Raw genomic sequence first — 27,031 nt, forward strand, 5'->3', positions numbered from 1 at the left:
CCCAAATTCAGGTCTGAGTCTCAAACCATCTTCACGGATTCTATTCAAAGATACTAAAAATACATGCAGTATACAAGAAATGTTACAAAATCATTTCCAAGGAAGTCCAAAATATATGTGAATACTTAGAGGGTTAAAACAGTTTTGCCAGCCGGGGTGGTCTAGAGGTTCTAGGTGCGCAGTCCAGAACCGCACGACTGCTCTGGTCGCAGGTTCGAATCCTGCCTCGGACATGGATGTGTGTGATGTCCTTAGGTTAGTTAGGTTTAAGTAGTTCTAAGTTCTAGGGGACTGATGACCACAGTAGTTAAGTCCCATAGTGCTCAGAGCCATTTGAAAACAGTTTAGGCCACAACATCACATCTGTCATTACTTAAATAATAGCCACATATCATATGTAGAGCATGCCATGAATTACAGTATAACACACAACTCTTTTAAAAGCAGACATACCAACGACATGCATAAACAAAGCAGTACTGAACAGAAGATCAGAGGTATAAGTGCTACAATTCTACAAAATGTTGAGGAGTAGGTCGATGATCTTTACAAAGCTTTTCGCCGTAAGGTACAAAAATATCCCTGTGATAAGTTTCTTGCTGAATGCACAGGTCTGGACTATCTTTGGCGAACATCTTTGGTACAGTTTCACATGTAAAGAGGAAAAAAGAAGTTGCTGTACCCAAACATAGAATAACATCGATTTTAAAATATAAGGTAGAAATCATTATAAGACCCTAATGTTAAAAAGTAATGTAATCATCGCATACACTCCATGAATTTATTTAGACAGATGTCAGTTATGCCATAAATGTAATGAAAATAGCATCTGTAACATAAGAACAAGTTAGAATACAGTGTTTAGAAATAGATTGAAAAGTCACTCGGCAATCATATGTAACTAAGCTACAGTAATAAACCTTCACTGTAAAATATCAACTTCATTTAGATGAAAACATCATAAGCATATAAAATTTAATTAAAGTGATTAATTAGAAACCTAGCATGTCAGTAATGCTAATACTGTAAAGAAAGAGGAGATAAATGACCACAGCATAACGAAACCATGGGCTCATATTTGGCTTTAAAGAATATTGGTAACTCATTTATAACTTTCTTCATCGAAGTAAAGTGTTAGCTAGTAGGAGTTAGAGGCGCCGCTGTGTTTGTTGATAGCAACTTCACTTTTCTCTTTACATGTGAAATTATACTAAAGATGTTAGTCACAGATAATCCAGTCCCCTGCATTCAAAAAGAAATTTATCATCGAGATACTTTTGTATCATATGACGAAAGTACTCTGTAACAATGAATGAGAACTCCTCAATATTTTGTACAGTTATAGCACTTATACCTACGATCTTTTCTTCTACTACATATGATCTTTCCTTTACACATGTTATTAGTATGTTTGGCTTAAATGTTTTGCATGTTATACTGTAATTCAAGGCATGCTCTACATATGAGATGTGGCTGTTATTTAAGTAATGACAGATGTGATGATGTGGCCTAAATTGTAAAATCGATGTTATTCTATGTTTGGGTACAGCAACTTCGTTTCTCCTCTTTACATGTGAAACTGTACCAAAGATGTTCGCCAAAGATAGTCCAGACCTGTGCATTCAGCAAGAAACTTATCACAGAGATATTTTTGTACCTTATGGCGAAAAGCTTTGTAAAGATCTTCGACCTACTCCTCAACATTTTGTAGAATTGTAGCACTTATACCTCTGATCTTCTCTTCAGTACTGCTTTGTTTATGCATGTCGTTGGTATGTCTGCTTTTAAAAGCGTTGTGTGTTATACTGTAATTCATGGCATGCTCTACATATGATATGTGGCTACTATTTAAGTAATGACAGATGTGATGTTGTGGCCTAAACTGTTTTCAAATGGCTCTGAGCACTATGGGACTTAAGTACTGTGGTCATCAGTCCCCTAGAACTTAGAACTACTTAAACCTAACTAACCTAAGGACATCACACAACACCCAGCCATCACGAGGCAGAGAAAACCCTTGACCCCGCTAGACCACCCCGGCCGGCAAAACTGTTTTAACCCTCTAAGTATTCACATATATTTTGGACTTCCTTGGAAATGATTTTGTAACATTTCTTGTATACTGCATGTATTTTTAGTATCTTTGAATAGAATCCGTGAAGATGGTTTGAGACTCAGACCTGAATTTGGGTTTTGAATAAAGTGGCAGCTGATGGTCAGACATGCACTTTATACAATAAGCTATTGATCCACTCATTCTGCACTTCATAATTGATCGTAATGTAGTCTATTACTTTAAATATGAAAAATAAAATATGATCAAATATATCATCATGAAATATAACAAAATATTAGGTGGATTTATGATTATGATTTTATTATGTTTTCTGTAACCACAAGGATATTCAGTTTTCTTTTCTGATCATTTCTCTCATTATCTACAAGAAACATCAGTTATGCACATGTATCTAATAATTTAGTATTGTAGCATGTAGTATCAAAACAATTGAGGTGTCATTTAGTTTCCTTTGAGCCTAATGAGGAACAGGCTCACAAGCATAGGTTTAATGTAAATAAGTAGGTATTGTTTTTGTAGTGAATTATATATTGTGAATTTATTGTGTTATATGTATTTTAAGTACTTTGTGTTATATAAGTACTGATTTCTGAACTATATGAATGTGGAACATGTTAATATACCATAATCTCAAAGGGAATTTACAGGTTATATGAATAAGTAAGATACTTCCACGTTCTGATTGTGATTGTTTGGCACTGTTGACTGCTAAGTGGAATGCATGGCATTTTCACATCATCTCTTATAGAGTCTTGACTTCCAATGCATTCGCCTAAGATGGGGTTGTTTTTTAGATAATTCAAAGTACATGAATAAATTATACAATATTGCAGTGAAGTAAAGAAATAACTACTGACGTACAGTGTTTATATCCTAATGAGACACTGAATTTTGAACAGACTAAATTTGCAATGTTGTTCTGGACCATTTGTCATCAATTCAAGAAACTATGACATTAATAATCCAAACTATATCCCAAATGAACTGGGAACATTTGCATTTAGGAAAGCAAGTATTTAATTTGTAAATGTGCTCCTCAATAGTTTGAATGTTTATGCATTTGAGCAGATGTTTTCCAATTAATATCTGTAATACTATCACATATATTACACTAGATTCCACAGTCAGCAATTTGTTTGCACATAGTGTCAAAAATTACAACCTTTCTTCCTGAGTGAAAACTTCAATTTAGTTTATATTGTAGTTAAGGAAAATTATTACTCACATTTTACAATTCAATTTTGCTTTTAAACAATAATGAAGAATTCTGTTGAAAAATCAAGTAATAGTTCTGATATGTACAATTATAAACAATAACTTCCTTTGCAGTGTTAGGGTGTACGCAATCCTATACAGCATCTTTGTTGTCAATAGCATGCCAGAGATGTCCTCTGATGCTTCAGAAACTTCATTCTCGAAAAATAAGGGTTAACTCTCTACTATCAGTACGGTACTTGCCACACCAGAAGATTGTAACTATAATATTTTTAGTAAGTTCCAGTAGTGAACACAACCTTTTTGTGGTGTTTATATCTGAATAGAGCAGACAGGGTACGAACTAATTTCTTTTCTTTCTCCATTATAGATTCGCTCTGAATGCTAATGTTGTTGCTTCTTATTACGAAGGTCCTAAATTTGTATTCTACTTGTTTGTAATGTATGTATTGTAAATTTAGTGTTCTCTGTTTCTGTTACAATGTAAGCTGTCATTTCCGGCCTGACTGTGCAGTCGTGTTCTTGGCTATCGGGGATGGTAGAGGCAGTTTCCAGCATCCGGTGGTAAGCGCTTCGTTCAGCACAGAGTGAATAAGCTAGTCTTTATGAAATGCAGCTTCACTGGTTTGTTGTTGCAGTCCATTAGGCTGGCTCAAGGGCTGGCGACTTCCTCATGAAGGCAGGTATTTCCGAGCACGTGTTGGAAATAACGTCGTGAAAAAACACGGTGAAAATTTTATTCTTCTCGTGCGTTGTGGTTGGCTGTGTCGTACGTGAAAATCGCGTATTCCGGTTCTGCAGACCTGTCCCATTTCATTTCACAAAGTACTGTACACATGACAGCACTGCAGATACCTTGGGTAATACCTCAGTGTACGCCACCAATTTGTATCAGTACTGTTATGCAAACGACCCACTTGTCCCAGAGCGCACACATCAAAAGCAGGTGTACGTACACTGCAAATGATATAGAAGATTTGAAATGCATGACAACAGACAGAACACGCTCTACTTATAGGCAGTTGTAGTTGCACTGAAGCAGTGCACTGTCTCTGTTGAACATAGGGAGCTAGTGCATTGATCGTCCTCTGTCAGCAACTTCAATTTATATGAAACCGTTTGAATCACTCTGTAGATCAGTGGTAGTCAACCTGGCCCATATCGCCCACTAGTGGGTGTTCCAGCTTTCCTGATGGACAGCAAGCAGTAGAGATTCTAAAAACATTTTCATTAGGTTATTAAAAAATTTGACACAAAGTACTCCGTAACTAATTATCACTATATGCGTTTACTTAGAGTCTTTACTTTATAATATTTATTAAGTAAAATTACTTCCTTACTTTGTACATAACCGTTGCTATGGAACCGGCGAGCGGTTGGATAAATTTTATTGCTAACAGAGATACAAGAGTCGTCGGTAGGTGAAAAAGGTTAACTACGTCTGCTACAGATACACCATAACCACAGTCCTGATGACCATAAATGGAAAACGCAGCTTCACTAAATGCTGTGGCGAGTGCGGAGCGGCCTGAGGATCGCTGTACAGGAGCCGCGAGGAGCGAGCCACGGCGGCAGCGGCGAGGCCGCGCCGGCTCTGAAGGTGAGGGGGTCAGCCGTGGGCCTTGGGCGGCCCGCATGGCGCCGCGCCGTGTCGCGTGCCTGACTCTGCTGCAGACACCTGTTGGCGGCTGCAACCTGTCCGCTAAGGTGAGCAGCTCCAGCCGCAGCCACAGCAGAGCTGCAGCCGCTGTCGCCGTAGCCGGCACGCGCCGCCCCCTGATCTGTTCGCCGCCCACGTAACGCCAGGCCTCCGCGAGCTCCGCTGCCGTCCGTTTCCCTCCGCACAATCGCCTCGCACAGCAACAAACTCTCCTCTACAAGTTCGTTTCAGTCACTTAATAATGAACCAGGGTCAGGCAAGAAACAAAGACCTACAGCAAGCGATATATTCTCGAGTTTTTAGCCTTCTTAGTGCAAGGTTTCGACAAGCATTCTTCTTGTTATCGCCTGGTGAAACATTAGTCGGAAGTTAACAGGAGTGAGAGTATCCACACGTTCCAACACTGCAGGAGTCACAGTTGTGTGCGGCCAGCCTGCAAGTGGGAGATCAAACAGGTTTGCGCGACCTTGTCGCGATGATGATAGACGCTCGCTCAACGACTCACTGTGCTTTTGTTCACTTTCAGGTTCCGATAAACATTCTGCAAGCGCCTAGGAATATCTGCGATGCTCTGGTTTTCCACCAAAAGACACTCAACGGCAGTTTCCTGCTGGAAGGCACCTGCGTTACAGACGCCATTTTGAAGGCTACGTATAGCGCCCCCACTTCTTTCTGTAGAGAAAGAAACGTGTTGCGTTACTTACCGAACGCCCCTCGTTTATACACTGAACAAAAATGTCTATAGACTAGTGGACATTAAGATGGGGTTTGTCCACCCTCCACCCTTATGATGTCTTGAACTCTGCTGTGGATGTCTGGATGCCTGCGGAGGAATGGCAGCCCATCCTTCGTCAAGAAACGAAGCAAGGAAAGGTAGTTATGTTGGATGCTGAGGTTTGAAGTGAAATCGACACTCTGTGTTCCATTGAGTTCCATTGAGTTCAGATCGCTACTCTTTTCGAACCAGTCCATTTCATAAATGTTACTGTCCACAAACCATTTCGTCACAGACGCTGGTTTATGACAGGGAGTATTGTCGTGCTGATACAATCATGCTCTCCGACCCGTTCCTCTATGATACACAGAGTACAACGCTATAAACTGTGTTAATGTCCTTCGGCAGTTAGCGTTTTATTAAGCCAAATAAGTGGACCAAAATCAGCCCCTCCCCAATCCCCTAACTCCCCGTCCTCCGTACGTCACTGTTGACAACACACAGGTAACGTTTTCCAAGCATTCACCATAAACCAAATCCTTCCATCGGATAGCCAGTGGGCATATATAACATGATTAATCCACTCGTTTCCAATCACCCACTGTCCAGTGGCGTCATTTTTTACACAGCCTCAAGCATCACTTAGGGTTTATCGCAGAAATGTTTGGCTTATGAGAAGTTGTTCGATCATCTTACCCCACCCTTTGAAGCTCTCTAGGCACAGTGCTTGGGTCAGCTGGACTGCTGCTAGCTCACGAGTGTTTCCTTCTGCCGATTTCATGAAATTTTCACAGCCTCCCTTCGCAATGCTCGAAGGTCCCTGTCTGTCAAAACATGAGGTCTGCATGGCCTTGGTTGAGCTGTGGTTATTCCTTCCTGTTTCCATTTCACAATCACATCACTAACAGTGGCCTTGGACAACTAGACAAGCGTTGGAACGTCCCCAATGTATTTGTTACTCGGGCGACATCCAATGATTAGTCCACGTTCGAAGTCACTGGTGTTTCCTGACCGACCCCTGCTGGTATTGCTCTTTCTCTGCTGACAACACAATACTCCCCGCCACCTATTATATTGATGGGTCCACCTCTCCTGACATCTAGTTATCAGTTCCGCATTAAATAGGAGTGTCCGGATATTTTCGATCAGGTAGTGCATGACTGATACAGTGGTTACATTTGAAGGATCCGTGAGCCTATCCGTAGACGATGGTTTAGTCTATAGGACGGTCGTAACGCCAGAGAACTGAAGCAAAATGCTGGAATATTTGTGCTGAGCCTTTCCACTGTGAATATGCCCCTGCAAAACAGACACAGATAGTAAGTAGTCTGATAGGTAGTTGGTCATCTACTAGAGAACGACGTGGAATCCATTAACAGTTCACGTATTGTCTTCCAAGTGGCTTGTACTCTCGTTGGGACTCGCCATCATATCTCTGATTGATCTAATTTTTCATCCTGCTGTGTGTTAGCTTTTCATGATTTTTTTTCGATTGCAAAGTAAGTATAACTACTTCCTAAAATATCTCATAGTGAAGTCATAGTCTTTGAAGTCACAGTTACATTTTCGATGGTAGCATTTGTTGAAACATTTGTGAAATAATGGCTGAGGGGAATCCAGTAGTACTAGCGAAATGCGTTAGAATATATTATTATGCATTTTTCTGTTACCATCATTTTACTCTCGTTATTTACGGTGAAAGCGGGATAACTAATAATTCTGCTGGTAGCGATCCCTTCTCGTCTCAAGACTATTTAATTACTATATATAACTCCATATCCAGCAGACTTTCGATTAACTGCTGAAGATGACACGGCGGTCGGTCGGCAACGTTTGCCCCTCATGGCCTGTTCGTACGGTGTTTCTTTGTTGAGTAGTTGCTAGTTTGTCATCAACTTTGGAATCTGAGCAATATTTTGTAGATTCTTCGTTCCTTTAAGAAATTAATTCATCGAATCTCTCAAAATCTGAATGCCTCTGTCGTCTTGTTTGTGATACTTCCTTATCATTTAGCACTAGTGGAAATGAACATTACAATATGAAACAGTGATGAAGAGTATTTTACCTTGGAACTCTTTTCAGACCGCCGCCTAGACCTGTGATAAAAGTGTAAGATACCTTATTTTTCAATTTTCAAATGATATCTTCCACTTTTGTGAGCCGTAGTCTTCCTGAATGTTCAATATTACTCCGGCAAATTAAGATTTTTTTGAAATGTGAAAAAATTTTCGAAAGTATAATTCGGTAATGTTCTTACTCGTACGAACAGATAACCCACTCAAACAAAAATATTGCAACTGGAAATCTTATCACTAGTGCATTTAATACACTTTATATTCTTTTATTATTCAGATACACACGAACTATCATTAAGTGAAATCAAATGAAGTAGAAGTACACTCCTGGAAATTGAAATAAGAACACCGTGAATTCATTGTCCCAGGAAGGGGAAACTTTATTGACACATTCCTGGGGTCAGATACATCACATGATCACACTGACAGAACCGCAGGCACATAGACACAGGCAACAGAGCATGCACAATGTCGGCACTAGTACAGTGTATATCCACCTTTCGCAGCAATGCAGGCTGCTATTCTCCCATGGAGACGATCGTAGAGATGCTGGATGTAGTCCTGTGGAACGGCTTGCCATGCCATTTCCACCTGGCGCCTCAGTTGGACCAGCGTTCGTGCTGGACGTGCAGACCGCGTGAGACGACGCTTCATCCAGTCCCAAACATGCTCAATGGGGGACAGATCCGGAGATCTTGCTGGCCAGGGTAGTTGACTTACACCTTCTAGAGCACGTTGGGTGGCACGGGATACATGCGGACGTGCATTGTCCTGTTGGAACAGCAAGTTCCCTTGCCGGTCTAGGAATGGTAGAACGATGGGTTCGATGACGGTTTGGATGTACCGTGCACTATTCAGTGTCCCCTCGACGATCACCAGTGGTGTACGGCCAGTGTAGGAGATCGCTCCCCACACCATGATGCCGGGTGTTGGCCCTGTGTGCCTCGGTCGTATGCAGTCCTGATTGTGGCGCTCACCTGCACGGCGCCAAACACGCATACGACCATCATTGGCACCAAGGCAGAAGCGACTCTCATCGCTGAAGACGACACGACTCCATTCGTCCCTCCATTCACGCCTGTCGCGACACCACTGGAGGCGGGCTGCACGATGTTGGGGCGTGAGCGGAAGACGGCCTAACGGTGTGCGGGACCGTAGCCCAGCTTCATGGAGACGGTTGCGAATGGTCCTCGCCGATACCCCAGGAGCAACAGTGTCCCTAATTTGCTGGCAAGTGGCGGTGCGGTCCCCTACGGCACTGCGTAGGATCCTACGGTCTTGGCGTGCATCCGTGCGTCGCTGCGGTCCGGTCCCAGGTCGACGGGCACGTGCACCTTCCGCCGACCACTGGCGACAACATCGATGTACTGTGGAGACCTCACGCCCCACGTGTTGAGCAATTCGGCGGTACGTCCACCCGGCCTCCCGCATGCCCACTATACGCCCTCGCTCAAAGTCCGTCAACTGCACATACGGTTCACGTCCACGCTGTCGCGGCATGCTACCAGTGTTAAAGACTGCGATGGAGCTCCGTATGCCACGGCAAACTGGCTGACACTGACGGCGGCGGTGCACAAATGCTGCGCAGCTAGCGCCATTCGACGGCCAACACCGCGGTTCCTGGTGTGTCCGCTGTGCCGTGCGTGTGATCATTGCTTGTACAGCCCTCTCGCAGTGTCCGGAGCAAGTATGGTGGGTCTGACACACCGGTGTCAATGTGTTCTTTTTTCCATTTCCAGGAGTGTATTATCGAAAACCACATGAAAGTGTAATACATTCTGAATGGGGGATTATTGGAAATTAACAGAAATTTGTTTTTCTAGACAATTACAATAGTTGAGACACTGGGAAAATTTAGTTAATTTGCAATTATAACTTCTGTGCTGGATGATCTTTTGTTTGAAGGTACAAAAAGGTGCACGACCGACCTAGTATGACTTAACATTCGATACGTTATATAACTATTTTTAAAGACATATAGGATTTTACTCAACAATTAATTCTGAAACTGAAGAATTAACAGTATCTTGCCAATAGCTTTGATACATTATGCAGAACCAAACTTGATAGAACTCAAAATATTTACAAATTTTGCACAAAACACAATCTCAGGCCACACAACAACAAAAACAGCAGAATTTTCGTGAACTATTTATGACAATCTCTAATAATTATTCCTTTATTCGATGGTAAATTCTGCCATCAGATCGAAACATAGACCAAGTAACGTCATGTGTTTCATGTTACACTGTCCTACAGGTCCTAGAGGTCCTGCGTGGGCTGTACTTACCGTATGGCAGAGAAACATGGTAGATACTCTAATGCATTAGGCCGGAACCGACTAAAACTGCAAAAAATTAGTACCAATTTTGACCTCAAGGTGCAAATCTGACGCTGTGAATGCAAGAAAAGCATACAATTGTTTCCATATGTAACTAATCAAGAACAGGACGCGAGCAAAAAAAAAGACGAAGCAAGTGAGACAAGCATAATGCTTGCACACTTTGTTCAGTATCAGCACCGAATACGTCGACGAGATGCTGCATCCGTCTAACGACAAGATCAACAGTTGCTGGCAGCGGTTCCAATGGAAAATAAGTAATGTTTTCCTGTACACTAACCTTCGAATCAGGTAGAGACCGAACGTGTCCCTGGTAAGTTCGTTCTTCCAGATTATCCCCAGAGCCAAAAGTCACATGCATTCACTTCAGGTGATATTACAGGCCATGGATCTGGAAAACCTCTGGGGATAACGCTTTCGTGGAAAGTTGTATTAAGCAGATCTTTAACTGGGCGAGCGACGTGACATGTTGCGCCGTCTTGCTTAAAAACAGTGGTTTCCATACAGTTGCGCGATTCCAAAACAGGAATCACGTGTTGCTCAAGGAGATCTCGATAATTTGGAAACGTCACGGTGCACCATACATGCTCATTAGGTGTATTCGCTTCAAAGATGAACGGACCGAGAATAAAGATGGTTCTGCGTCCACACAACAGTCACGCACGACCAGTGCAATAGCTCTTCATGCACAACACATTGCTTGTTGTTGTTGTTGTGGTCTTCAGTCCTGAGACTGGTTTGATACAGCTCTCCATGCTACTCTATCCTGTGCCAGCTTCTTCATCTCCCAGTACGTACTGCAGCCTACATCCTTCTGAATCTGCTTAGTGTATTCATCTCTTGGTCTCCCTCTATGATTTTTACCCTCCACGCTGCCCTCCAATGCAAAATTTGTGATCCCCTGATGCCTCAGAACATGTCCTACCAACCGGTTCCTTCTTCTTGTCAAGTTGTGTCACAAACTCCTCCCCAATTCTATTCAATGCCTCCTCATTAGTTATGTGATCTACCCATCTAATTTCCAGCATTCTTCTGTAGCACCACATTTCGAAAGCTTCTATTCTCTTCTTGTCCAAACTATTTATCGTCCATGTTTCACTTCCATACATGACTACACTCCATACAAATACTTTCAGAAACGACTTCCTGACACTTAAATCTATACCCAAAGTTAACAAATTTCTCTTCTTCAGAAACGCTTTCCCTGCCATTGCCAGTCTACATTTTATATCCTCTCTACTTCGACCATCATCAGTTATTTTGCTCCCCAAACACCAAACTCCTTCATTGCTTTAAGTGTCTCATTTCCTAATCTAATTCCCTCAGTATCACCCGACTTAATTCAAGTACATTCCATTATCCTCGTTTTGCTTTTGTTGATGTTCGTCTTATATCCCCCTTTCAAGACACTGTCCAATCCGTTCAACTGCTCTTCCAAGTCCTTTGCTGTCTCTGACAGAATTACAATGTCATCGGCGAACCTCAAAGTTTCTATTTCTTCTCCATGGGTTTTAATACCTACACCAAATTTTTCTTTTGTTTCCTTTACTGCTTGCTCAATATACAGATTGAATAACATCGGGGAGAGGCTACAACCCTTTCTCACTCCCTTCCCAACCACTGCTTCCTTTCCGTGCCCCTCGACTCTTATAACTGCCATCTGGTTTCAGTACAAATTGTAAATAGCCTTTCGCTCCCTGCATTTTACCCTTGCCGCCTTTAGAATTTGGAAGAGAGTATTCCAGTCAATATTGTTAAAAGCTATCTCTAAGTCTACAAATGCTAGAAACGTAGGTTTGCCTTTCCTTAATCTGTCTTCTAAGATAAGTCGTAGGGTCAGTATTGCCTCACGTGTTCCAACATTTCTACGAAATCCAAACTGATCTTCCCCGAGGTCGGCTTCTACCAGTTTTTCCATTTGTCTGTATAGAATTCGCGTTAGTATTTTGCAGCTGTGACTTATTAAACTGATAGTTCGGTAATTTTCACATCTGTCAACACCTGCTTTCTTTGGGATTGGAATTATTATATTCTTCTTGAAGTCTGAGGGTATTTCGCCTGCCTCATACATCTTTCTCACCAGATGGTAGAGTTTTGTCAGGACTGGCTCTCCCAAGGCCGTCAGTAATTCTAATAGAATGTTGTCTACTCTCGGGGCCTTGTTTCGACTTAGGTCTTTCAGTGCTCTGTCAAACTCTTCACGCAGTATCGTATCTCCCATTTCATCTTCATCTACATCCTCTTCCATTTCTATAATTTTGTCCTCAAGCACATCGCCCATGTATAGACCCTCTATATACTCCTTCCACCTTTCTGCTTTCCCTTCTTTGCTTAGAACTGGGTTTCCATCTGAGCTCTTGATATTCATACAAGTGGCTCTCTTTTCTCCAAAGGTCTCTCTAATTTTCCTGTAGGCAGTATCTATCTTACCCCTAGTGAGATAAGCCTCTACATCCTTACATTTGTCCTCTAGCCATCCCTGCTTAGCCATTTTGCACTTCCTGTCGATCTCATTTTTGAGACGTTTGTAATCTATTTTGCCTGCTTCATTAACTGCAATTTTATATTTTCTCCTTTCATCAATTACATTCAATATTTCTTCTGTTACCCAAGGATTCGTACTAGCCCTCATCTTTTTACCTACTTGATCCTCTGCTGCCTTCAGTACTTCATCCCTCAGAGTTACCCATTCTTCTTCTACTGTATTACTTTCCCCCATTCCTGTAAATTGTTCCCTTATGCGCTCCCTGAAACTCTGTACAACCTCTGGTTTAGTCAGTTTATCCAGGTCCCATCTCCTTAAATTCCCACCTTATTGCAGTTTCTTCAGTTTTAATCTACGGTTCATAACCAATAGATTGTGGTCAGAGTACACATCTGCACCTGGAAATGTCTTCCAATTTAAAACCTGGTTCCTAAATCTCTGTCTTACCATTATATACTCTATCTGATACCTACTAGTATCTCCACGATTCTTCCATGTATACAGCCTTCTTTCGTGATACTTGAACCAAGTGTTAGCTATGATTAACTTATGCTCTATGCTAAATTCTACCAGGTGGCTTCCTCTTTCATTTCTTAACCCCAATCCATATTCACCTACTACGTTTCCTTCTCTCCCTTTCCCTACTCTCGAATTCCAGTCACCCATGACCATTAAATTTTCACCTCCTTTCACTACCTGAATGATTTCTTTTATCTCATCATACATTTCATCAATTTATTCATCCTATCCAGAGCTAATTGGCATATAAACATGTACCACTGTAGTATGCATGGGCTTCGTGTCTATCTTAGCCACAATAATGCGTTCACTATGCTGTTTGTAGTAGCTTACCCTCACTCCTATTTTTTTATTCATTATTAAACCTACTCCTGCATTACCTCTATTTGATTTTGTATTTATAACCCTGTATTCACCTGACCATTAGTCTTGTTCCTCCTGCCACCGAAGTGCACTAATTCCCACTATGTCTAACTTTAACATATCCATTTCCCTTTTTAAATTTTCTAACCTACCTGCCCGATCTGACATTCCTCGCTCCGATCCGTAGAACGCCAGTTTTCTATCTCCTGATAACGACGTCCTCTTGAGTAGTCCCCGCCCGGAGATCCGAATGGGGGACTATTTTACCTCCGGAATATTATACCCAAGAGGACGCTATCATCATTTAACCATACATTAAAGCTGCATGCCCTCGGGAAAAATTACGGCTGTAGTTTCCCCTTGATTTCAGCCGTTCGCAGTACCAGCACAGCAAGGCCGTTTTGGTTATTGTTACATGGCCAGATCAGCCAATCATCCAGACCGTTGCCACTGCAACTACTGAAAAGGCTGCTGCCCCTCTTCAGGAACCACACGTTTGTCTGGCCTCTCAACAGATACCCCTCCGTTGTGCTTGCACCTACGGTACGGCCATTTGTATCGCTGAGGCACGCAAGCCTGCCCACCAACGGCAAGGTCCATGGTTCATGGGGGGAACACACATTGCTTAGCAGTACCAAAATTCGGCAGTTCTGTGTATTCTCTGCATTCTGAAGTGTAAAATATACCTCGTACTCCACAGTATACTGACCATCATCAACTTCGATCCGTGCCAGAAACCGAGGAGCAAATTCAGAACTATGCTGCAGATCGTGAGGTTTCATTTGCTACATAGTCTGGATAACACATAGAGAGCATGTTAGGTGTACCGTGACGTCTACACATTATCGAGGTCTCCTTGTGCAAGCCGGCCGCGGTGGTCGTGCGGTTCTAGGCGCTGCAGTCCGGAACCGCGGGACTGCTACGGTCGCAGGTTCGAATCCTGCCTCGGGCATGGATGTGTGTGTGATGTCCTTAGGTTAGTTAAGTTTAAGTAGTTCTAAGTTCTAGGGGACTGATGACCTAAGATGTTAAGTCCCATAGTGCTCAGAGCCATTTGAACCATTTTTTCCTTGTGCAACGTATGATTACTGTTTTGGAATCGCGCAACTGTATGGAAACCACAGCTTTCAAGAAAGATGGCGCAACATGTCACGTCGCTTACCCAGAAAAAGATGTGCTTAATATAACCTTCCACGCAAGTGGTATCTCCAGACGTTTTCCAGATGCATGGTCTGTAAGATCACCTGATGTGAATCCATGTACTAATGTAAAATTTACCGCAAAACATTCCGTTGACCGTGGGCTGGACAATTTTCGTAACGCTGAACGAGCATTAAAACTATCCGAGACACGTACTGTATGGTCAGTTAGAGCCACAGCAACCTCTTCAGTATTATCCTCCGGTATCGGACGCCTTCCTCTTCCAGGTGGCACACGAAGCTCGCCCGTGTTTTCGAATTTCCTTACATCTTCTTCAAGCCGTTTAATGACATCGGGCTTCTCCTCAAATCTCTCAGTCGGTGATACTCGCTCAATGCAGCACTGTAATTACCGCTGTTCACAAGTTTTGCTAACAGTGCACGCTCACTCCTCTCGATAGCCATACTGTTCACACGCTATGGCTCACCAGATGACATCGTAGATGTCATATGATCACACAAACTGTGTAAAATGCCACGTTAGCACCTGGTGGCCAAAATTTTAACTAATTTTTTTCCACCTTAAATTGGTTCCGCATTAACGCATTAGCGTATCTACCAAGTTTCGCTGCCATACGATAATTACAGTCCACACTGGACCATTTTAATTATAACCACCCTGCATATCAACACCTAAGCAGGCTGAGCTGCGCTACAAAAGTATCAGCACACGCCTGGTGGAAAACGGAAGTAAAACTCATTTGCGGGATGTGACGCAATTAATTCAGGCTTTCAACTTGAGTTATATACAGCACAGTTGAAAAACGCATATTGTACTTACGTAACAACGCTTTAACAGCACAGGTGATAACATCATCTCCCAAATTAAAATTTCCCTCCTATCTGCGTAATTTGAAACCACCGAATTACACAACACTGTGCATAATTTTTCAATGCGCAGGATGCGCCATAGAACGAGAAACAAGCTTTGAATCATTATGTACTTATAGAAGGAAGAAGTAAAAGCACTACCTAAACTGGATAATAAAAGCATTTGCTTGTTAAAGCATTTGGCTCGTTCAAAGAACTGTCGAGGCATTCGTCTGAAGTGATTTAAATATGCCTACTTACGACCAGAATGGCATTTTAACTGCTTCTCCATTAAATACAAATTTTTTAACGACTTTGAAACTACTCTTTGCACTAAAATCCTATTTTACTATTTTTTTGGTAAAGACAGAATTAGTTGCATTACTCGATTTTGACTAAAGATATGAAATTTCAATGAAAATTTTCTTACAGTCAGGAGCCAAAAGTTTGTACTCCAAAGACATATTGTCAGAAGCCACAAAGTGGGAAAATCATTTCTGAAGTGACTACACGAGTATCACCTAAGGAATGACGTTTCCTATTTGATACGTGTAGATGAGCTACCGTAGCAGCTGGCGGCGTTAATTCAACTGTGTATCTTCAGGAAATCATAAGTTCCGTTACATGTGACAATGATTTCTTCTGGATGGGCGACACAGACTCGATAAACTTGAAGAATAACATCGTTTCCTTCGTTTCGAGCTTGTTCAGTCTCAAGTGCATAATAGATGTGGAAAGGTACGCAACTTACTATGATAATGTATCCACATCTGTTATGCGTTTCCGAGTTTTAATTTGATTAACGCCTGCGGAAACTATGTCATTATTGAGATCGTACCGATTTTGGATGTAAGGTAGTGTACTACAAATTCCGCCCGAAGTATATTACCCCTTCAGACTATATTTACCGCTTCAAACACACTGTAACCTACTTACACTACTGAGATGCTCGGGACTTTCCGTACGTTGACCTTTACTGGTTTCTGGGGTCGACAACTAAACTATACGATTTTACGAAGATATTCTTGGATATTTTGTCCGCTGATTCTTTCAATGGTAAATAAGCTGTTACTCAAGATTTAGTTCACTTTTTAGCATTCACCTTCTTCCATGAGCGATTTCCTTTGAGGGTAGTTGTTCATTCTGCTTCAATATAACCAGAGAAAATTTTTCTTGTCCTCTGCAATCGAGCTTTTTTCGTTAATATAGAAAATTTTAATATTATATTTTTATTTGAATCATGTTATATCTTACGCTTAATTACATCTCCCTGTTGAATGGTTGGAGACTAGACAGCTTCATTATACGAAATGAAACAGAGGGGGTATAAACGGGATGGAACTAAGAAAAAAAGAAAGAAATCCATGAGCATGTGCAGATAAGTGAATTGAAATTCCAGAAGCAGTTCACACAAAATGCTGCTTAATCTGTAGCGTCATTTGTGTGGCATTGAGTAATTTCTCTACAACAGTCCTCTTCAACTTCTGCGTACCTCATCATTAACAGAGAGGTGGCGGGCATGTTTTGCTGTCAGTTAGTTTTGGTCGACATTTTCTTGCCTCGTGTCAGCATTTTGGGTAATGTTGCCTTCGATACACGTATCACACCGGCTGTCGTTGACACACTCGTTTCAAATGGAGCGTTCTGCAATGTTATAGGTCCATATTTTTACTCTCCTATATTCGACAAACTGCTTTCTCAAATACGTAAAACGACTCTTATATCACTTCAGTTTAGTTGTCGTATAGAAATTGTAGGTTCTCAGGAACAGATACGTCTATGTAACCGACAATTGTCTACCCATTTGGAAGATTAAGACATGGTAGTCATATGAGCACGCAGTCCTCGTCCAAGTGCAGGGACAAGCTTGTGTAGAAACCCTTACTTCAATCCTTCAGATCTTTCCGAGACAGCTGTCGCTGCTGAAACACACAGGAAATGAATTTGCCGACTACATTCGCTTTTAATACACAATATTCGTCCGTACCGTCACATTTTTCGTGCGGGTTCTCCCAGCAACAGAAAATCGTGTTATGGTCTTCCTTATATTCTACTTCTACTTTAAAGCAGTTAGCGTAAGAAATTCAGGCCCTTCTTACAGAAAACTGGTCAATAATAACGCCTAGAAGCACATATAAGATCCTATGTCTCCGATGGTCCAAATCGTCAAAATTTCTCTACGAATAAATCAGCACACCAGGTGGACGTCAATGAATCATGGAACCAAGGTCAGCAAAAACTACATGTTCTCCCGAGTTGTTCAGGAACTGACCCTGTCGTCACTACATCATCACGTAACTACTTTTCCCTCTGAACTGAAGCCTAATTTTCTTCTCATATGTTTCTCAAATCTCATTGTGTTCACAATGATGTCAATTTCTTGGAATTGTCTTCGGCGAGATCAACACTATTGATGGTCGACAGCCGTCCCTGATGCTTACCGAGTGAACGACTCCATCATAACTCTCCAATTTGCTTGAATTCTTAATTCCATAACTGACATGACCAAATAATTCCAAATCTTTTTACGATGTCCCAGTTCTTCATCTCCACAACAGACATGTTTTCAGACGTTATACGAACGCTTGGAGTGTGTTGCGTAACATTCCTTATTTAATGCTAATTGTTTATATGTACTGTTCTGATTTGCATTTTATATATGCTCCTCTTTAATCTGATAGTTCATTCATAATGTACCAATAGTGAATTTACAAGAATGAGTATGTAATGCATTGTTCTGACCTCATATCTCACGAAACAATTCGATATTGGGAAAGCCGCTAAGACAGAGAGGTGGTGAGCATATTTTGGTGTAAGAAAACGCCTAACCGCTGAGATCAAAAAATCATAATATTTAGCCACAAGATGGGTATTTTGAACTCAGAGATTGTTAATTTCCGCAGCACTGGCCCAGAAGAGACACTGTACACATTGGACGCTCTCTGTCCTGGCTTATTCAACTGAGCAGCAGAGCTATTTATTTATGCAACCAGGAAGCGGTATAGAAACTGTACCTGACAGGTGTACACTGTAAGTCATTGGGGGCCACTGGTGCTCAAGGAGCGCATTTGGAACTATCGGCTTCACTTCCTCGTCAAGACCTTTTAGCATCATTGCCTTTCATTTATTATTCATTATGGGCACCTAATTATGTACCAAGGATCGCTAGAGCTATTTATTGGTCCTTACACCAGGAAAAACATTGACACCTACTTTTAAGCATGTCGCTCATTGGGCCATGGCAAGCCAAAAATGGTCGTCATCGGCGAAATGCTTCCTGGAACCTCCACGTTGCTAACAGGACGTGCCTTGGAGTGTATGAATTTGGAGGCGTTAATTGTAGGGTCCAAGGTTTCTACGGGGGACGGTGGCGTCAGTGACGACAATGAATTCTTTTGGGAGGAGCACTGGCAGGTGGTGTGTGGACGCCCAGCAAGTTGTCTGCAGACAATGGCGCCCTCACCTTGGGGAAAACTCCAGACAGGTGGCCACCCGCCCACGGCTGCAGGGTTTGAGTATGCGTCCAACGTTCCCTGTTTCCAACCGAGCAACGACACTAGTCCATCCAGTCCATGAGACAATTTGAGATTCTGTGTGGCTTTTCATCAAGGGTTCTTGGAAAGGAGTCTCAGTTTTGGTGAAAATAGGTATCAGATGTATTACTAATGAGGATTCTTACACTGGATTTATCATAGGAGTGACAGAGAGCACATGGGTTACTCAACAAATCTGAAGATGGTCCATAACACGTAACTTACTGAGCGTGTCGTCATGAAAGACGTTAACACCATTGCTATAGCAAGACAGATTTTGACCGGAGTGTGTTCATGTTGTTATTATAGTCTTTAGTCCGAAGACTGCTTTGGTGCAGCTGTCCTTGCTAGCATAAAATGTATAAGGTTCTTCATCTCCGCACGACTACTGCAACTTAAAGTCATTTGACATTCAAGTCTCGCTCTCCCTGTAAACTTCCTCTCTCTCCTCGTTAACTCCCCAACAGCTCCATTACCAAACTGACGATTCCGTGATGTCTCAGGATGTGTCCTATAAACTGATCCCTTCTGTTAGTTATCCCATATTATGTCTCCCTTAGTTGTCTTGTCAATCAATCTAATCTTCAGCAGTCTTCTGAAGCACAACATTTCAAAAACATTCCTTCTCTCCGTGATCGAAATATTTACCATCCAAATTTCACTTCTGTACAAGACCACACTTCAAATATTTTGAACAAGAATTTCATAACACCTAAATTTGTATCGATGTCAACAAATTTCTCTTCTTCAAAAACTCTTTTTTTGCTTTTGTCGTTCTGCATTTTCCATCGCCTCTACTTCGACCATCTTTAGTTACTGCTGCCCAAATAGGAAAACGTATCTACTACTTCCAGTGTCTTATTTCCTAATTGGACTCCCTCGCCATCGTCTCATATTATTCAATAAGAGATTCATACGACAACTGGTTCCCGAATGTGGCTGCAGTCGATGTATCCCCGACTTCCTCCCCTAAACAGTCAGATCATGGGAGTTTATTTCGTTATCACATAGAGATCATGAAACCAGTGTTATTGTTTATGAGTTCCCCAGAGATTCGTTGTCTTTTCTCAGAAACAATCATCTCCAATTCTAGAACAGTAATGGAAGTTGGCAGTCCAACTGTAATGAGTCTTCATTCATGGCAGCTCAGAAATATTCAATCCTAGGAGCACTCCAACGGCATTTTTATTCATCGAGTTTTGCAACCCAGCTTGTAACGCTTCGTTAGTGTTTAATGTCTCTGAATCTGCAGCAGCTGCTTTGTGGAAACTTTGGTTATATAATCATTGTCACAGTGAAACACAATTCTTTATCGTATGCAGAGGAACAGTTCCATTTTAACACTATTTCACTGCTCATACGCAGCGCCAAACCAATTTTGGTATTCAATCGGTACCAGCCAGCTTGATAAATCAGCTTCAGTTCGATATAAAGAGAATATCGTTTCAGGGGTTTTGTCGGATTCTTGTTTTATGTCATAATTGGGGGTTTCGTCTCGAGAACTGATGTGCGTTGAAACATTATGCGCTAAACAGAATCGATGATCGACTAGAAACCGGAAAAGATAAAATCAAATAACAGAATACTTTTTTATACTTGAGCGTTAGTTGTGTAAGCTAGCATTTCGTGTTTAATTTTGTCGGAAGCTTCTTTCAAGATACAATTCTTTACCAGGCACAGGGTCAGATCTGAAAATACGCCAGCAATAAAGTGCAACTCCTAAAAGGAATGTAAGAATGCAGAGTCTCGCAGCGATAACACTGAATAAGAAATTTGGTGTTCCTAGCCGCGTCTAGTATTTAAATTCGTCTTTCGGCATCAAGTGGTAAGATGGATGCCTTGCGCCCATCTGCCGTCCTCACCCAGCACAGAAGCGCACTCGGTTACAAAGTTTGGTGCAGCGTGCAAGAATGATATCACACGCTGATAACTTGTCAGATGAGCTCAGAACCTAGGCAAGACCTTCAGGACCAATGGCTACACAATTCGTCAAGTAAATGAAATGATTGCAAGCAAGAATCACAGTAAGACCATAACGAGGAGCAGGAAAATAAGGCTGCTTTCTTGCCGTTCCGTGCCGGGAAAAGTAAGCCACCTGCTGAAACGGCGCAAGATCAGACACGTATCTGTCGGGTACTGAGACCAGTTAAAGACACACCAGAACTCAGAGCAAGAGGGATCTACAAGATACCTTGTGAATGATGCCAGCTTTACGTCGGACAAACAGTATGCACCGTGGAACTAGTCAGGAAGGAGCATGAGAGGTTTTATTGCCTACACTACCACGAGAAATACGCTTTAGCTGAGCGTGCTAAGAACATTCATCGGATAAAATCTGACGAAACGTTCGTTGTGTATGAAATTAATGACTTCTAGGACTATGTAGGTAAATAAACCTTTCAAATAAAATTCTCTGATAACACCGCAAATAGAGACTGTGACCTGCAGCTCAGTTTGGAGTGGGATCCAGAGATAGCGCGGTTGAAACGGGCACATCGAATGCCGAGTCAACGTATGCTCATACTTCGCGATGCCAGGATCACTAGTGACGTCACAGCCTGTAGCCATCGTATACGTTCCTGAGATGAGCTATGTATGCAGCAATCAGTTATTAAATTAACCAACAGGATGTTACTATGTTTATAAACTGCTAATTACAAAACAAATTGCTATAGGAATTCAATTAGTTTGTCATTCTGCGATCTATCTGTATGTAGGGACTCCAATGAAACCACAGCCAAGCTTTTTCCAAGCCATTGCACGCTAAACAGAGATCTGTCTGTTCGCCTACATGGTAAGCGGTATCTGCACTATGTATATTCCATTTTTAGCGCGTTACAAGATTTATGATTTGATGCAGCAAGAAGTTTCCAGGTCTTGTCGAACTATAACCTTTGTTGCAACTGGAATTCTTCTAGACATTTAGACAAATTTATTTCTATTTAGGAAAATATATTTCTATTGGTAGAAAGAAGGGTAATTCACAGCAGGAACGGAAATTTCTAAAAAATAATTTGATTGGTGAGGTTAAAAATCTAAGTCCACTCATCAGATAAATAAGCACACACCTAGAGCATGTTTTACATAATGCTGGCGATGAGCATCGCACTTACTGAGAGAATGTTGCGACGCCTTATCTTAAGGTAAAAAGATCATCTACGCTACTGTTTCTAGTCTTCTGTTAAAGTATTGCTGTGCGATAAGGGATTTGTACCATACAGAATTGACGGACGACATCGAAAAACTCTGAGACTGGCAGCTCATTTTGTATTACATCGAAATAGTAGTGTCAGAGATATGACACGCGCGTTAGGGTGGCAATCACTAAAAGAATTTAAAAAAAAATTAAAAATAAGAAAATGGCGATTTTCGATGCGACTTAAGTTAAGTCTCCATCTTTCTCTTCCAAAGGCGGAAAATATTTTGATGATGCTCACCTATATAGCGAGAGACGATCATCGTAATAAAGTAAGAGAAACAGAGCTAGCACGGAGAGATTTAAGTGTTTGTTTTTCCCGTGCGCTGTTCGTGAGTTGAACTGTACAGAAATAGTATGAAAGTGGTTCGACGAAGCCTCCGCCAGGCATCTAAGAGTGAATTGCAGAATAGTAATGTACACGCAGATGTAGACAAAGTACTACTTCAATGTCTTTTGTGGCATCGCTCAACAGGCGAAAGCCAATAACTGCTGCTAGCACCAGACGTTGACCCTAGGCTGCAGTTATAGACGTGTAGCAGTTACCATCTACGACTCATATCCGCAGTGACTCGATACCAGCACACTGGCATATGGTTCCTAGTTATGAAATCACTGCATTACCCCTACAACAGGCAATATGCCAGTGTTCCATTTGTCTCAAAGTATGAACATCCAGGAAAGTGAGCGAAAGTGTACTGCCGCACTTCGTTGAGTGCACATTTTTGAACATGGCGTTCCGTCGGAGACGACTACTAAGTTTTCCTATGTTGAGCAAATGGTGCTGAAGTTACGACTGCACTAAGTACGGGATCCGGATCCTGAATCAAGGAAAACGTAACATCTGGTCGAATGAATCACGTTTCTTGTTGTAACAGGTCGATGGTGGCAGCCAGATACGATTTCCTCTAAGCGAACGGTTGCTCGAAACGTTTAGCGTGCCATGGACACTGACTAGAAGGGGCAATGTTATGCTACAGGGAACATTCACCTGGGATTCCATGGGGTCTGTGACAGTAATCAAAGATCTCGTGACAGCTGTGGACTTCACAAACATAATTGCACACCATGTGCATTCCAACATGCTTGACCTTCCCGATGGCGATTGCATCTTCCAGTAGGCTACCTGTCCATTCACACGTCCGAAATCGTGTTACAGTCGTTAGAGGAGAGTGATACTGAAACTGTATGTCTTGGTCACCAAATTTGTTTTATCTGAACCCAATGGAAACCATCTGAGACACCACTGACCACCAGCTCCGCGCCCACTGGCCACTGGCCCAAAATTTATTGGAAACGAGTGACCTACGCACAGACGCCTTGGGCCGCATACAGACGGCAACCTGTTATGAACTTCTCGAATCTTTGCCAATTTAGAATCGTCGCCATCTTCCGTCCCCAAGATGGACCGACACACTGTTAAGCAGACAGTCATAATGTTTTGGTTCATCTGAGTAAATATGAAGAAAAAAAAGAGGCATATTATTATTTTCTGTATTTACTTTTACAGCTTGATGAAAACATTTTAATTGTTTCAGAATAGAAACTTGTTACCGCATCACAATAAGCTTTATTTCTGGATACATGCAAAAAATTTAGCAGTTGTCAGCAATAACACAAATTTTGTGAAAGTGGAAGCAATTGTAATACGCGTCACTAACACTTCTGTTGCTGACACACCTTGTCTTTCTATTCGTTGATGGCAAATGCCACATTCAAGTGTACTTTCTGAAACTCTAATTAATGCAAATTGGTTTAATAGCAAAAAATAACCATCACCACAATTGGCTTCATAGCGGAGGCAAAACAAACATCAGTACTTGTTTCTAAGTGACAACGAATAGCAGAAAATGGTGAGTCTCTCTGCTTCAGTATGTGAGTTTCTTTCCCCAGTTCAGTTAGAGTAAGAGATTGGCATCTTTACGACTGTGTGCTGTATCATAATCACCTGCTAGAAGCAACGTCCAGAGAGGATGTTAAATGTACCCACGGTATTCAGCCATGCAAAAAAATTTGCCACTTAGGACAATGAATTTGACATTTTTACAGAGGTTAAACACATCCGCTGGTAATTCGTGACAATTTACGTATTTTGCACGAATTATTGTTCAGTTTCCTTCTGTTTGTCTCTCTAATTTTACAATTAAATAGATTGAAGCGCCAAAGAAACTAGTAAAGGCGTCCGTATTCAAGTACAGAGATATTGAACCAGGCAGAATACGTCGCTGCGGTCGGCAACGCCTAGAGAAACTAAAACACGTCTCTGGCGCAGTTGTTAGATAAGTTACTGCTGCTATAATGGCAGGTTATCAAGATTTAAGTTAGTTTCAAAGTTGTGTTGTAGTCGGCGCACGAGCGATGGGACACACTATCTCCAAGGTAGCGATGAAGTTGGGGTTTTCCTGTACGCCTATTTCACGAGTGTACCGTGAATATCAAGAATCCGGTAAAACATTAAATTCCCGACATCGCTGCGGCTGGAAAAAGATCCTGCAAGAAAGGGACCAACGGCGACTGAAGAGGAACTTTCAACGTGACAGAAGTGCAACCCTTCCGCATATCGCTCCAGATTTCAATTCGGGGCCATCAACAACTGGCAGCGTGCGAACCATTTAACGAAACATCGTCGACATGAGCTTTCGGAGCCGAAGGCCCCCTCATTTATCCTTGATGACTGTACAACACAAAGCTTACGCCTCGCCTAGGCCCGGTCAACTCCGACACTTGACTGTTGATGATTGGAAACATGTTGCCTGATGGGACAAGTCTCGTTTCAAATTGTATGGAGCGGATGGACATGTACGGGTACGGAGACATCGTCATCAGTCCATAGACCCTGCATGTCCGTAAGGGACTGTTCAAGATGGTGGAGGCTCTGTAATGGTGAGGGGCGCGTGTAGTTGGATTTATATGGGACTCCTGATACGTCTAGATACGACTCTGACAGGGACACATATGTAAGCATCTTATCTGATCAGCCGCACCCATGCGTGTCCATTGTGCATTCTGACGGACTTGGGCAATTTCAGCAGGACAATGCGACACCCTGGATGTCCAGAATTGCTACAGAGTGGCTCCAGGAACACTCTTCTGAGTTTAAATACTTCCGCTGGCCACCAAACTCCTCAAACATGAAGATTATTGACCGTATCTGGGATGCCTTGCAAAATGATGCTCAGAAGAGATCTCTACTCTCTCATACTCTTACGGATTTATGGACAGCCTTCATGGTACTAATGGGCTGCTTTCTGGACTCGGGAAGGCGCGCCGGCCCCGGATCGAATCCGCCCGGCCGATTAATGAGGGTTGGTGTGCCAGACAGCCTGGATGTGATTTCTAGGCGGTTTTCCACATCCTACTAGGTGAATACCGGGATGGTCCCCACGTTCCGCCTCAGTTACACGACTCGCAGACATTTGAAAATATTCGCACTATTTCACGGCATACGCTAGACGCAGACAGCTGGGGTACACTAATTCCGTCCCAGGGCGAACGGGGTGGCGACAGGAAGGGAACCCGACCACCGTCTGACACCTACACCGCCAAATCCATAGTAACAAGGCCGACCTCGCACTGAAGTTGGACAAAGACTCAAAGTAAATGGTGACAATGATGATTCATTCTTACCGAAACACTGGTCACTACTCATGCTACACAAGCTACACTGCAAACGCACACACACACACACAAGTGACCTAGTGGCATCAAGTTCTTAATTCCGACATTCTGTTGCATTCTTCGTCCTGTTCCTTTGGCCTGTTGAAGAAGCTGAGTTCTCGCCATACCATAATGAATGGAAATTCTCTTCCGTTTGCCCAGGATGTCTGATGTCTCACGTGTGCAAGTAGGCTGCAGTATAGTACTCTGTGTACAGAAATCTCCCTGTATGTCCATTCAAGTGACTGGCTTAGATTTAAACTTTTTTTATAAATCTGTTAGATAGGCAACTTGTCCCGTCACGTGCTCGAGTTGGCTGCAGTATAGTACTGTTTGTGCAGAAATCTCCCTACACGTCCATTCAAGCGACTGGCTTAGATTTAAACTTCTTTTTAAACTGTTGGATAAGGATATTGTCCAATCAAGAAATGGATCATGCAGCGGCCTAATTCCGCTTTTTGACGTAGGGAGTGGATGAGTGTACTCTACGGTCTTTCTTGTCCTTGCCCCATTCCCTCTGGCATACATCCACCCACCATAGCCTCAGGTGCCGTTTGTGCTGCACATTCCTGCCCATTATGGCCAATACCTTATCAACGTTCAGTCACTAAGCTGTGGGGTAGAGTCCCCAGCACCACGTAAAGTGCTTCCGCTGATGTGGTGCTGAAAGCGGCGATGCGTAATACGTTAGACTGGCCTTTCTCTCGTATGAATACAGGGAGAAGGAGCAATTACGGGACAAAACGCTGATCTAGCGTGAGTCAGGGTCTGTGGAGGCGTGCCAAGTGTGAGTCAATGGCCGGCGCAGACGCGACTAGTTTTTCCTAGAGACGGACGGCGGCCGGCCTTGTCCTAGTCCCCTGTAGCACGCGAGGACGCGCGTCTTTACTACTTGGAGTGTTTCATTCATGACTCGCCTAGAGCAACCTCTTACTCAGCTAGTTACGTCGGGCGCTCGACAGTCGCCGCTTAACTGCGCAACCGGTTAAGCTACACTGAGCCACGTAATAGCTGCTTTGAAGTTTCATCTCAACGACGGCAGTAACAACCCTTAGACAACGTTTTACGGTTGTTCTAGGAGTTAACGGCAGGTTACAAGGAGGTAAGTGCTACTCACACGCCTCATAAGTCCCTTATGTGACCAGTGTAGAGAAGTAACTCCCCCTTCATTCTAACGTTTATCGCT

Source organism: Schistocerca serialis, chromosome 4 (genome assembly GCF_023864345.2).
Source record: "Schistocerca serialis cubense isolate TAMUIC-IGC-003099 chromosome 4, iqSchSeri2.2, whole genome shotgun sequence".
Lineage (NCBI taxonomy): Eukaryota > Metazoa > Arthropoda > Insecta > Orthoptera > Acrididae > Schistocerca > Schistocerca serialis.